Below are 11,990 nucleotides of genomic sequence, written 5' to 3'. Positions count from 1 at the left end.
GCATGTGCCAGGCATTGTGATTAATGCTTTGCATGGGTTTTCTCATTTAGCCCTCACATCAATTCAGTGACGTAGGTACTTTTATTTACCCCGTTTCACAGTGAGACCTGAGGCACAGTCCACTCAGTGGTAGTGCTCTCTGTGTAACTCCACCACCCAGGCTCTTGATACCTCCTGAGTCCTGCAGGCTAGCACCTGCTGCACCCCAGCACCCCAAGAATGAAGGCAGTGCTGGTAGGAAGCTTGCAGCCCCAAGGCTGGCCCATCTGCTGATTCCAAATGGTACATCTTACTTAAATGTGGTTTGGTAGATGGGTCTTTAGGTGTTTGATCAATGACGGAAAATGAGAAACAGTTCAAAGGTAGGAGCCTCTGGCTTATGACTTCACTAACCATTGCCCAACAGGCATGTTCCACATACGAAAGAGAATGTCTGTCTTTTCCTGAGGTGGCTGGAAACTTTAGTCTCTGGAAGTTGTGTCAGAAGCTCCTTCTGGCTCTCCTGGTTTCTCAGTCTGAGATTGGGCCTTGGAGCTTTTTATTCAGTTACAACTTTTGCTTCTAGAGAAGGGCCCTTTAGGAAGGAAGACAAATTAACTGTTTTTGCTCCAAGGGTCTCCCATCCTTTCAAGAGACAGAAAGACTAAGAAGCCATGACAGTGTCTTCCTCAAGATTGCATGCGATCTTAGAATGCCAAATCCAGAAGAAATTTTTTTTTCTTTTTAAATCCATCTTTATATACAGTGCAGATGTTTACTTAATTAAGAATTCCAGCCTTTATTTTAATCCCGTGTTTAAGTAACTATGGCTAAGACATCCCTTCTAATTCCTGTGATGAATTTTTAATTGTTTTAGTTTTCAGTTAAGTATTTCACCCAAATTGTATTAGATCTTATTTACATAGTCGTTCATATGCTCCATTCCAGTCATAAATTTCTCTCTTACCTAATTTTTTACTTAGCGTGGTGATGACATCAATATTGGCTGGGAGGCAGACTGTTTTCTGATGGTGCAGACCCGCTCTGTGCTACACTTGTTGCTTACCACAGAGCAGTCATCCCTTGGGACCCTAGCTTCTAAACCAAGTAAATTAATTACAATTGAGAAGAGAAGGACATTTCACTTTCTCCAGTTGATGAAAAGAAGCTTTCTGGAAGAGATACTCATTCTGTAGTGGCTGGAGCCTACTTCCTTCAAGGAGCATCACCCAGGCTTGAGAAATGCATTGGTGGGGGAGCACCAACGTCCTGGGAAGGTGATACAGTGGCTCATTTCTATAGGCTAGGAATGACAGTAGGAGGGCTGTCATGAAAATGGGTTCCATAACTCAGTGGGGATTGTTGAATACCAGACAGGAGCTCATAACCTTTTCAGTGGAAGTGTGTCACCTTAACAGGCCCAGGGCCAGAGCAGTAATCAGAACAGTTAGAACATAGATGTTTTGGCCCTGGATAATGGTGATGGTGTCTCTGAGACAGAAATAGACAACCCACTAAAGTTTCTATCAGTGTAAGTGAAAAAAACATATATTTGGTGAAGAGACACCTGAACCTCTTGAAAGAAGAAAAGGCCAGATTCCCTTGAGGAAAGACCCTAATGCTCTCCCCCAATTTTATACTATACCTTATTTCCTTCCCAAAAGGGAATGTGGCCAATTATGGAGTAACCATGTTGAAAGACAGGAAATACCCACCCTTATGAGAGATGAGAAAGTAAGAATTAGCTTGGACTGAGGAAGAAAACAATCTATTAAACTGCTGGAATTGCAGACGAGGATAAAGCCAGCTTCAAAGTTAATAGGAGACAATACTTTCCCAAAAACGATATGTACCTTTAAAATGTCATGACATTTTACCTCTGTTTTCTTACTGAAGAACTTTGTTCTCTAATGTCACGGAAAACAGGGATGTGTGATAAATTATCAGGAATGAAACACCCACTCTTTCCTGACAGATCTAAGTCACTGACACAGAGAAGCAGCCTTGATTTACAACTGGAACCAGATAAGGAGTTTAGGACCCCATATTCCACATCTATATTTTGTGGTTTCCAGGGAAATAGGAGACTGGGTACACTCCACAGTCCAGAACCAATGTTGACCCACTACCCACAGCCTAGTTTTGCTTCCTGCCCATCCAAGCACTGCTTCAGACAGATTTCACCTAAACACCTTTCCCTGAAGTCCTGTAACAACTCCATTTTCCTTTGGTGAGACACCCCACAGATCTCGTTTGTCACCCTTGTGGTAATAGCTCCATGACCCTAACTTTGTTGGAGTATAGGCTTGTTCCTGGTAGTCTGAGGCTGATCAGGCAAGGGGAGGGCATACTGGACTCTGGCTCTGAACTGATGTTGGTTCAAGATATTGCTGTTGTTCACCAGAGTAGGAGTTCATGGAGTCAAGTGGCAAATGGATTTTTAACTCAGGATCATTTATTTCACAGTAAGATCACTGGGGCCCAGAACTCACCCTATGGTATTTATCCAGATCCTGAATGCATAGGTAGAGGAGACATATTGCACTTGGCAGAATCCCCACATGAGTTCTCAGGGTGTTACGATAGGAATCTTTGGATTAAACAGGCCTGGAGGTGAGCCCAGCTCCCCACTTGTAGGCTGGATTACTCTGGGCAAACTAACCTTTCTGAGTGTTTGCTTATCTGCAAAATGGGAAAAGAAATAAAAACCCATGTGGGGCTATTTGGGGGTTAGGATTAGGTAGAACCAAATATGCGGAGTGACCAATGTGCTACTCAGAACACAGTGGGCACACAGCAGAGCCAGCTCTCTTTCCTGCCACTCTGGTCAGGGCAGCAAGAACAGTAGAAAGAGCACCCTGCCTTTGGAGAGGGTTAGCTTGAGTCTTGGCTCCACATCAATGGGCTGTTTTTCATTGTAAAAGAGGGCATAATATAACTCCTATTGGAGAGAGATTTATGTGTAATAACTCCTATAATGGAATGTGGTGTTTTCCCAAATACTACCACTCTCTTCCTTTCTTAAAAGAGAACTAGTGTGGTTGATCATGGATTCATTTAATCAACAAATGTATATGGTAAGTACTTATTCTGGGTATGGTTCTAGATGCTGGGGATACAGCAATAGATAAAATCCCTGCCCTCATGGAGCATACATTCTAGCAAGGAGAGAAAGATGATAAGCAAAGAAATTATGTGGTGGTGGTGAATGCTCTGAAGAAAAACAGGGAGTAAAGTAGCTCATTATGGAACAGAAGTAAAGTGTCCTCTCGATCCTGTGGCCAAAAAAAAATATCTACAAGCTCTCATCTCAGAAGAATTTGGCAAGTAGCTGCAGGGCCTGGGTCCCCTAGCCCGCAAGACTTGGATTGGGAATTGTGCCCTGGATGGGAACAATTGTTTTCCCCTCAAAACTATGGGGCCTGCTTGAGGGTGAGGACTGGTCTTTATTTGCTGTTGTATCCTAAGTATTTCAGGTAGAACAGTGGTCATTGCACGTTTCAAACACTGGCTAACCATTGTCACTCATTCCTTACCTCTTACACCCATACCATGCCCTTGGGAAGAGATTAGGGATCAGGTTTCAGGGTTGGGGGTCACAGGCTTTTCGCTATTTCAGGCTGCAGCACCAGGCTCCAAGGACTGATGACTCACCTGGGTCCCAGCAGTTGGAAGAGGAGACAGCAGCAGGAGTGAGTGCAAGTTGTTCAGGGCCCACCTGCCCTGCCTTCCTCACCAACGCAGCAGGCCTTAGGCTGGTCCTCAGTATGGGCAACCATTGTGAATCAAACTAGAGAACCAGGCTATAGTATCCCCAAGACCCATGAAACAGCAGAGAGCCTCATGGAGTTCCCATTCTCACACTTCCAGATTCCCGGGCCATTTCATTTGCTCCTCCCCAATTTGCTTCCTCTTTTCAACTGTCTGGACTTCAAGGTCACCATTCTAACTGCAGAATGAGAGGATCGAGATCAGGAGGGTTCTCTGTATTATTCACAATCCCATTTTTCCAGAAACCTGGAACTAAAGAGGCCTTAAGAGGCTCCCAGTTGTGTTGAGAATCCCTTTTTCTAGGGATAGTGATTCCTTGCCACACTGAAACATCCATGATGGTATCCAATTCCCAGTAGTGAGAGGTGCACTGCATCCAAAAGCCTCTTGCTGCATTTTCAGGGCAGTTTCTCTGGTCTTTTTTTTCACATTTATTGGGGTAAATTAAGAAAAATAGTATATATTTAAAGTATACAATGTGATGAGTTAATATACATTGTGAAATGATTACCACAATCAAGTTAATTAACACATCCATTACCTCACATAGTTTTTCAACACTTTTCTTTATGTGATGAGAACACTTAAGATCTATTCTCAGCAAATTTCAAGTATAATACGCAATATCATTAAATATAATCGCAATATCATTAAATATAATCACCATGTAGGGGCGCCTGGGTGACTCAGTCAGTTAAGCGGCCGACTTCGGCTCAGGTCATGATCTCGCGGTCCGTGAGTTCGAGCCCCGTGTCGGGCTCTGTGCTGACAGCTCAGAGCCTGGAGCCTGTTTCAGATTCTGCGTCTCCCTCTCTCTGACCCTCCCCCGTTCATGCTCTGTCTCTATCTCAAAAAAATAAACATTAAAAAAAAAAAGTATAATCACCATGCTGTACATTAAGTCCCCAGAACTTACCAACTTGTAACTATAAGGCTCTGTCCTTTAACCAACATCTCTCCATTTCCCACACCACAGTTTCTCTGGTCTTGACCATTCCAAGCTTCTTCATGAGAACACAAAAAATTTCCTACAAACCATCAAAATGAAGTAAACACCACTCAAGTGGGCAAAGTCATAGCTAAAAACAACCTCCCTTCCACTCCTCAAAAACAACTGTGAGAACCCAGCCCTCCCTCAGCACCCACATGGGAATGTACACCTCCAATCCTCTCAATTTCTAAAGTGAGTACTACATATGGGTGTTGGAGCAGTAATGTCACCTCCCCTCTCTTCCATCCCCAAGTGAGTAAGGGAGAGACCAAGTCTTAGTGGGCCAGGGGCACTGGCCAGGCAGTGACAGGGAAAGGAGAGAAAGGAGCCAGGACATGCATGATGGCAGGTGAGTATAGGCACAGGGGCAGGCCTCATGCTAGGTGCAGAGCCCCACCCAGGCAAGCAGAGGCTGAGGCTGAGGCTGAGGAAGCAAAAAGTGTCCCAACCATGCAGGACCCTGTGGACCAGGACTGGGCTTTAACTGTAAACAAAGGAGCACTGAAAGTTTTGAGAGTATTTAAGCTCTGTCATGTTGGGACATTGGGCAGATAACTAATTTTATGGAGTTATTTTAATCAGAAAAAAGAAGAGGCAGGGAAGCAGCTGTTAGAGGTTTAGTGGTGGGGGAAAGAATGAGAAGGTTACAGGGAGGATCCAGGTAAAGGGATATGGGATTTAACTGGTAGTAGGGGAACTGGGCAAAAAGAATGTGTCAATTTTGGTGAAGGTGATATGGAACTGAACTTATCATACAGAAATGGTTAAGGGAGATGAAGGGGTGCCAGGTAAAGTCGTTTAGGACTGGAAGGGATAGGAATTATCTAGGATAAAGGTGATATAGGACTGAATTCTTGATAAGCATGCAAGAGAAGGAACAGATGCCAGAAATGTTTAAATGGTAAAATTGGAAAGACTACATGACTGGACACATCTATTTTTATTTTTTTATTTAAATTTTAGTTAACATGTAGTGCAATATTGGTTTCAGGAGTAGAATTTAGTGATTCATCACTTATATACAACACTCAGTGCTCATCACAAGTGCCATCCTTAATACCTATCATCCATCTAGCCCATCTCCTACCCACCTCCCTCCATCAGTCCTCAGTTTGTTCTCTGTTGTTAAGAGTCTCTTATGGTTTATATCCCTCTCTCTTCTTCCCCACTCCCTTCCCATATGTTAATCTGTTTTATTTCTTAAATTCCACATATGAGTGAAATCATGTGGTATTTGGTCTTTCTCTGACTTATTTCACTTATCAAAATACATTCTAGCTCCATCCATATCATTGCAAATGGCAAGATTTCATTGTTTTTGATGGCTGAGTAATAGTCCAGTGTGTGTGTGTGTGTGTGTGTGTGTGTGTGTGTGTGCCTTCTTTATCCATTCATCAGTCAATGGACATTTGCTCTCTTTCCATAGTTTGGCTATTGTTGATAAGGTTGCTATAAACACTGGTGTCCATATACCCCTTCAAATCTGTATTTTTTTTTTATCCTTTGGGTAAGTACCAAATAGTCCAATTGCTGGATCACAGAGTAGTTCTATTTATAATTTTTTGAGGAACCCCCATACTGTTCTCCAGAGCTGCTGTAGCAGCTTGCATTCCCACCAACAGTACAAGAAAGTTCCCTGGTCTCTGCATCCTTGCCAACACCTGTTTTCTTGTTTGTTGATTTTAGCCATTCTGACAGGTGTGAGGTGGTATCTCATCATGGTTTTGATTTCTATTTCCCTGATGATGAGTGATGTTGAGCATCTTTTCATGTATCAGCCATCTGGATGTCTTCTTTGGAAAAGTGTCTAATCATGTCTTCTGCCCCTTTCTTTTTTTTTTTTTTTTTTTTTTTTTTTTTTACATTTTATTTATTTATTTATTTTGGTAGAGAGAGAGAGAGAGAGAGAGTGCACAAGTGGGGGAGGGGCAGAGAGAGAGAGGGAGACACAGAATCCAAGCAGGTTCCAGGCTCCCAGCTATCAGCACAGAGCCTGAGGCAGGGCTCAAACTCACAAACTGCGAGATCATGACCTGAGCCGAAGTTGGACGCTTAACCGACTGAGCCACCCAGGCACCCCATGCCCATTTCTTAATTGGGTGATTTGTTTCTTGGATGTTGAGTTTTATAAGTTCTTCATAGATTTTGGATACTAACCCTTTATCAGATAGGTTGTTTGCAAATATTTTCTCCCATTCTGTAGGCTGCCTTTTAGTTTTGTTGTTTCCTGACTGGACAGATTTAGAGACTGAGGAAGAAATAAGATCAAGAATGACCCCTCATTTCTTATTAAGTGTCTGAGTGGATCAGGTAAAGTTGGTGTGTTCTTGTATGGAGATGGATATGAAAGAAGGTGAGGAAGTGAAGGTGCCCTGGGCCATGTAGGGGTTCTGTATATTGGCAGAAGTTTGGAGTAAAAAGTTAGGGGCTGGGGTCCTGGGCAAAAGCATCACTGAGGGCAGATAGAGGAAATGGAGTCCATCAAGGAGAGAGGGAAGTCATTTGTAGAATCAGACTAAAAATAAGATCCTGGTAACATTGAAGCAGGAAAAAATTTAAAGGCCTGCGTGATAACTGCATCAAATACTACATAAGTCCTTTACAATAAGGACTAAAAGTGTCCCAGGATTTCATACCTAGGATATCCATTGAAACTGCATGCAAATCCTTGTGGGGAGGAGGGAGAGGGGTAGAAGCCAGGCTGCGCTGGGGGTGATTGCATGTGGGTGGCAAGTGCAGACAGGTTTCTGCAAACACCCCAAGCTGAAAGGGCTAAGGCCAACTTATTAGTGAGTCTATGTAAGGATCAAGAGAAAAGGTACAGAGGGGAGTGGCCTGAGAAAAGTTCACAGGAAGACATGAGATCACAAAGATTAGGCTGTGAGGTCTGATGGGTAAAGTGCATGCACCTGTAGTGAGCTTTTAGAGGCAGGCCATTGGGGAGATGAAATCTAATCCTCAAAAGGAAGGACTGCTTGAGGAGAGCATGATGTTGTGACTAGGAACACTGAAGTCCCCGCATGGAGAAGAGGGTGCCCTCAAGAGGGCCTATGGTGATACTGCTGGCACTATGAGGGAGCCAAACATCTGGCGCTCAGGGGCAAGGGGCTCCCCAGGGTGGAGCCATTAGGAGTGTGCAGTGACCCCACACAGTAGACCTTCCCAACTTCTTGACCCTCCAAGGGGAGCATACACAGTTGCCTGTAAGAGACAAGACGTGAGAAGTGCATCCTGGAGAGAAGGGGGCAGACAGACCAGACCGGGTGGACAAACATTCCATTTCCCCACATCCTTGATTTCTTGTAGTCCTTCTATCCCTTATCTCATTGCTTCTGTCACCCCCCCCCTCCCTTTCCCTATACTTCTCCCTCCCAGGTCAACCACATGCTGTACAGGCCCTGGAAATGCATGGGGAAGCTAGAGAGAGGAACCCTGAGATAATAGAGGACACAAATGACTTTTCTGAGGTGGAGGCCTGTCCACTGCCACTTGAGGGCCTCTCAGGCCAGTCTTACAGCTGGGAAATAGAAAAACAGATTGTAGTGTTGAAGAGAGGAGCAAAGGGAACTTTCAGGAGCTTGAGCAGTTGTCTTGGGTGTAGGCTACTTCAAAACTCAACCCTGAGTGCCACCAGGTATTAGTGTTCAAGGTCAAAGTGTCAATGGCCACATCAGTAAGGCTCAGTCTGTGACTGCTGGGTCATGTGGAAGGTGCTTCCACACATATATCCCAAGTGGCCATGACAAAAATCTGTGGGACCAAGTGACCTCTTAAGGGAGGATTCTGAAAAATTAGGGACTTTAATAACTTGTCGAAAGCCAGGACCCCCAAATTTTGCCTCTGAAATATCCACTATGTGTCACTGTCCCTAGAGGGTAAAGACCCCTGCTCAGCTCCCTCACTTGTTACTCCCACAGAAGGCAGAGCAGAGCAAGCAGTGTGCCTGGTCCCTATTCCCCTGACAAGTTCCTCAGGGTGCTCTGGTTTCTGAGAAGGACTGGCTTTAGGAACTGGTGTCCTCCATGTTGAGGGATCTGAGCCTGGTAGGGAGAGAGATGGTCAAACTTGTGGGAGCCCAGGGTTGACCAGCAGAGTCTCGCCTTTAAATTTTTATTTTTTTAATTTTTTTTTTTGTGAGAGAGAGAGACAGAAAGAGAGAGAGACAGAACACGAGCGGGGGAGGGACAGAGAGAAAATCTGAAGCAGGCTCCAGGCTCTGAGTTGTCAGCACAGAGCCCGACGTGGGGCTCGATCCCATGAACCACAAGATCATGACCTGAGCCAAAGTCAGATGCTTAACCAACTGAGTCACCCAGGTGCACCAGAGCCTCATCTTTAAAAGCCCCCACTCATTTCTTCCTCCTTCTGTGTTCCTGCTGAAAGACAAAAAGAGACTAAAAGAGAGTTTGGAGCCTACTTCTTACTGCCCTCCTACTGTAGATTGTCTACATTCATTAACTTTGTTGAGATCTCTTTTGTTTTCATGTTACTCATTTTGAAGGTGATGAAAACACTTTCTACTGATCCTTTTCCATCAGTCCCAAGTAAGGAAGCATTTTGTGCATTGGTCTTCACTTGACATTTCAGTGTCCCCTATTGAAAAGGAGTCCAGATGTCAGATCTGGGGGACCATCTGTGCTGCATTCTGTGAATTCTGCTCCCTGGGGAAAGATGGAGTGGTTTGTGGTATGTCTTTTGAGCTCAGCAGTGATTTCTAAGTAGCCCTGATCCAGGGAGAAGCTTGGCCCAGAGACACCTGAGGTGGCAAGGTGAACCAATGTGAGTGAGGCCTATCCTCTAGGGGTCCCGAGCTCTCTTAGATCCCTTCCAACATGCTAAGAATATGGGCTGTTCGTTTTGGATAGAAGCCCTAGTCTTCACCTGACCACATGCCCTGACCAACCCATTCTCATAGGTTGAGAATGTTCCCATTTCATCAGAGAATGGTCCTCTGTTCCAGCAATTGTTTTAGGAAAGTGGAAATGATGGGGTGCCTGGATGGTTCACTAGGTAGAGCATAGGACTCTTGCTATTGGGGTCATAAGTTTGAGCCCCACGTCGGGTGTACAGATTACTTTTTTAAAAAGTTTTAAAGAAAACTGGGAGGGGCTCCTGGGTGGCTCAGCTGATTAGGTGTCCAAACTCTTGATTTCCACTCAGGTCATGATTAACAGATCATGGGATCAAGTCCCGCATCAGGCTCTGCATTGACAGCTCAGAGCCTGCTTGGGATTCTCTCCCACTCTCTCTTCTCCTCCCCTGCTTGCTCTCTCTCTCTCTCTCTCTCTCTCTCTCTGTCTCTCTCAAAATAAATAAATAAACTTAAAAAGAAAAGAGTCTGTCTCTTTGGTGGGCTGGACCTTGGTTTCCCTTCCTTGAGTGATGTTTGTGTTTTTTAAGATCAGTTTTAGGTTCATAGGAAAGTTGAGGAGAAGGTACAGAGAGCTCCCATATATTCCCAAAGTCCCACGCATCACAGCCTCCCCCAGTTCCAACATCCCCACCAGACTGGAACATTTGTTACAATTGATGGATCTACATGAACACACTCAAAAGCCATAGTTTACATTTCTTTTTTTATTAATAATGTTTTAATGTTTATTTTTGAGAGGAGGTGGGAGAGGCAGAAAGAGAGGCTCAGCATGTGGCCCAAACCCATCAACCCGTGAGATCATGACCTGGGCCAAAATCAAGAGTTGGACATTCAACTGATTGAGTCACCCAGGCACCCAGTTTACATTTCAATTCACTCTTGCTATTGTACATTCTTTGGATTTGGACAACTATATAATGACATGTATCCATCATTATGGTATCATATAGAGTATTTTACTGCCCTAAAAATCTGTGCTCCACTTATTTACCTGCCCCCTTCTACCCCTGAAAACTACTGATCTTTTGACTGTTTACATAGTTTTGACTTTTCCAGAATGTCCTACAGCTGGGCTCATGCTATATTTAGTCTTTTCAGATTGGCTATGCTGGCCTCATAGAATGAGTTAAGATGTGGTCCCTCCTCTTGAATGTATTGGAAGGTTTAAGAAAAATTGGTGTCAATGCTTCTTTAAATGTTTGGCAGAATTCACCAGTTAAGCCATCAGGTCCGGGGCTTTTTGGAGGTTGCTGTTTCAATCTCCTATTTTATGACAATTCACACTGTCTCTTTATTCATGGTTCAGTCTTAGTAGGTTGTGTATTTCTGGGAATTTTTCCATTTCATCTACATTATCCAGTCTGTTGACATACAGTTGTTCACAGCACTCATTTTTTTCAAAGCGTCTTTTTTTTAATGTTTATTTATTTTGAGAGAGGGAGAGAGAGAAAGAGAGAGAGAGAGAGAGAGAGAGAGAGAGAGACTGTGTGTGTGTGTGTGTGTGTGTGCGCGTGCGTGTGTGCGTGCGCGCGCGCGCGCGCGCGCACGTGAATGAGGGCAGAGAGAGGGGAGAGACAGAATTGCAAGCAGGCTCTGCTCTGTCAGCACGAAGCCCAACTCGGGGCTCAATCTCACAAACCATGAGATCATAACCTGAGCTGAAATCAAGAGTCAGATGCCCAAATGACTGAGTCACCCAGGTGCCTTCACAGCCCTCTCCTGTATTTCTTTTTATTTCCATCAAATTGGAGGTAATATCCCCATTTCTGTTTCTAATTATAATAGTTTGGGTTTTTATCTTTTTCTCAGTCAATATAGCCAAAGATTAATTGTTGTTCATTTCCACACATATTCATCATTTTATTGTCTTCTCCCAACTTGAGGAGGCTGACTTATCATTTATATGGAAAATTCAGGACTGGTGAACTCAGATGTGGTGACTCCTATGCCATATGAAATTCTCCATTTTTTTACTTTATTTATTTGTGAAAGAGACAGAGTGAGTGGGGGAGGGACTCGGGGGGTGGTTGCAGAGGATTCAGAGCAGACTCCATGCGGCTTGAACTCGCAAACTTCGAGATCATGACCTGAGCCAAAGTTGGATGCTCAACTGACTGAGATACCCAGGCATCCTGGAAATTCTCTATTCTGAGAAAGACAGTTAAATGTGGCAAACCTCTAAGGCCCAGATTTTTTAAAAAATTTTTTAATGTTTATTTATTTTTGAGAGAGAGACAGAGACAGAGAGAGAGAGACAGAGCATGAGCAGGGAAGGGGCAGAGAGAGAAGGAGACACAGAATCTGAAGCAGATTCCAAGCTCTGAGCTGTCAGCACAGAGCCCAATGTGGGGCTTGAATTCATGAGTTGTGAGCTCA

Source organism: Felis catus, chromosome F2 (assembly GCF_018350175.1).
Source record: "Felis catus isolate Fca126 chromosome F2, F.catus_Fca126_mat1.0, whole genome shotgun sequence".
NCBI classification, from domain to species: Eukaryota; Metazoa; Chordata; class Mammalia; order Carnivora; family Felidae; genus Felis; species Felis catus.
The sequence above is the reverse complement of the archived record's forward strand: the minus strand, read 5'-3'. Positions refer to the sequence as shown.